Genomic DNA, 3,184 nt, shown 5'->3' on the forward strand with positions numbered 1-3,184 from the left:
ACTGCAGTTCTTACATTAGTAACACGGTTGTTAAGTGAATCTGGTTTCCCCACTGACTTTGCTTGCCAGAAGTCGCAAAAGGTAATCACATGACCCCGGGACACTGCAACCATCATAAATGTGAGTCAGTTGTCAAGCATCGGAATGTAAATCATGCGACCATGGGGATGCTGCAATGGTCATAAGTGTGAAAAATGGTCATAAGTCACTTTTTTCAGTGCCATTGTAACTTCAAACAGTCACTAAATGAATTGTTGTAAGTTGAGGACTACCTGTACCGCTGCAAAAAAAAAAAAAAAAAGCCACATGGATGCACTGGTGAAATCATTAGGAGTCAACTCAAGGGAATTTCATCCTGGATGTCTGGTGCCTGTTATATCACTTATGATCCAGTTGCATTACTCTCTATGACAACTAAGCTGGATTTATTGCTGAGAAAAAACTTATCCAGGAATTTTTAGACTCCTGTATTGAGGGTCTGAGGACAACTTTTCTGAGTTCATATAGCAATAGCACTTAGATATATATAATGCTTCATAGTGCTTTACAGCCCCCTGTAAGCGGTTTACAGAGTCAGCATATGGCCTCCAACAATCTGGGTCTTCATTTTATCAACCTTGGAAGGATGGAAGGCTGAGTCAACCTTGAGCCGGTGAGAACTGAACTGCCGAACTGCAGGCAGTCAGCAATCAGCAGAATTAGCCTGCAATACTGCCTTCTAACCACTGCGCCACCAGGGCTCTTATGCCGGTTACCCAACTTTTTTAAAAAGAAAAATGGAACAGGTCCCTGATGTCATGTGTCTGATTAACGAAACACTTAAAAGAACTTTCAGGCATTTTTTTAACCTAAAAGCCTTTATTAAGGTTACAGAGATGTCAGTACGGCATGGTGGAATGCTAAGATCTGATTTTCCCTTCCTTTGCACATAACATTCCAGGCATTTTTCTCTCCCCTATTTGGGGGTCATGATTTACATCTTCCAATTAACTTGGAAGATGTGATTCACTTCCGGTTCCTTTTTCCCGGGCTTTCCTTATTCTCCTCCCCTTTCACTGTTGCCTGATTTAACTATAAAAATACCAGGCAGTTCTGCACATTGTCAAAGCAAGAATATACAGTATTTGCAGCGTTGACACCTGACCTACCCTTTGAATCTATTTCTCTCATAGGTCTATCTTTCGAAAGCTAAAATGCAGAAGATACCTATACAGATAATCTAGACAATTTTTTTTATAGCAGAATGATAAAATGAATCAAGAGACCTAAGGAGATGTTTAATATTTTTCTGACTTATTACCATAATTTGTACATATTTAAAAACAGTGACTTTTTGGCCTTTTTTTTCTCCTCTGCAAGTCCAAATAAATTAAGCTGGATGCTGAATGCAAGAAAAGTAAGATTTTCCTTAGTAATGCCTGACTTTCCCTCAATAGAGATAAGTTTTGTTCTCCCACCTCCTAACAGAAAAATGTTCACGGGAGAGGCTGGACTTGTTTCTTGAAATCTGGCTGAAAAGGATGTTTTCTTTCAGTGATATTAAGCCTTGTTCATACTTAACATGAGAGTGAAAACAAATGGGAGAGAAAAACAGAGAAGAGTTTTGAGTGCTTCAGCAGTCTCCCAACACTTCAGAAGTTGTCGGACTAGGAAAGGCAGATCCATAATAGGGTTATGCAGAAACCACCATATCATTTTTCAGCTGAAACTCTTAAAGCATGTAAAATAAGAAAATACCTTTCCTTAAATCTTTAAAAAGATAAGCAAGATAGTTTTTCTGCTTTATGTTTAAATAGCCTTTTTATTCTCATCAGGGTTAATTAGACAGTAGCTTATCTTCTTTTCCATATTGAACTTCAAAGTTCTGATGTGTGAGTCAAAATGATCAAATGGAGGAAATTACCCTGTGCGTACTTGCAAGGGAGGAAACCATCCTGAAATGAAGGCCTGCTACATTTACATAAAAGTTACCAAGATCATGTATCATAGGAAGCCATTTTGTGATTTGCTTGGTTTGTTAGCCATGATTCTAGGTTTGGCTTGTGGCACAGATCCAGCTAATTGTGGTTTAACCAATAATTAAGGCATGGTTTTATGCAATGTTTAATAAAGTTTGTATCTCAAGATATTTTCTCTACAAGAAAAAGTTCACAAACAACTTTTAACAATGGTCATCATAAGACTGCCAGAAGAGCTGAGTAGGAAAGAGATGAAGATAAACGGCTTGATAAACTCTTGTACCTTTAAAGGCAATTTAATATTAATTACATAGGAAGTAAATAGTTATCGAAGGATCTCTTTAACAATTGGCGCTGGATTTGTACACTATACCACACATAATTTAATTAATAACTTATTTTTGGGTCCACAAAATACATTAGATCATAAAGTAACTAAAAGAGATGGATTCTCACAACACACAAAAAAACTACACACACACACAAACCACCTAAACAAAATTAAAACTAACCTAGCATAGCATGTTGTTCGAGGCTGTTATGTATTAAGCAATTCAAAGGGTCTGTTATAAAGAAACGGTTAACTGATTGCTTTATTTGAATGATAGACTGTCTGTATAACTTTAAGCCTGTTGTTTTAGGCGGGAAGCAATACTTTAAACTGATTGGCCGTCGCCTAGTGGCGGTCCGTATAAATATAAGTCAGGCAGCTTCTAGAGCTCGCTTCTGTGAGAACCTAATAAAGAACTGTTAATTCAACTCCATGTCTTCAATGTCTCGCTGTTCCCACTACACAACAGAGGCATTTACTGTTTTTTTTAATTGACCTCATTATGTCTATTATATGAAGTAAACTAATGTAAGGAACTGAGATAGCAAGACAAACTCCTTCTCGTGTTTCAGGGCATTGTGAGAAGAAAGGACTGTAAGCCGGGGATGTCAAACTGGCAGCCCGCGGGACGGATGCATCATGCCGAAACTGTGCCCACCCCATTGCTGGCAATGGAAAAAAAAGTCATGATATGTCGTGACAAGTCACGTGATGTTGCAAGTTTGACACCTCTGCTGTAACCCTTTAATAACCAAATGATGCACATCAAAATAACATTAAAGAAAGAGCTGTAGAAGCTGGTTGACATTTTGGCAAACCTTGTTTAAGTATCTGGGGTAAACAGTTACTCTAGGTTGTGGCTTGCTAGTTATGGTTAACAGAGAACCAAGAAGCC

Source organism: Protobothrops mucrosquamatus, unplaced genomic scaffold (genome assembly GCF_001527695.2).
Source record: "Protobothrops mucrosquamatus isolate PMUCROS unplaced genomic scaffold, P.Mucros_1.0 scaffold_277, whole genome shotgun sequence".
Classification (NCBI taxonomy): domain Eukaryota; kingdom Metazoa; phylum Chordata; class Lepidosauria; order Squamata; family Viperidae; genus Protobothrops; species Protobothrops mucrosquamatus.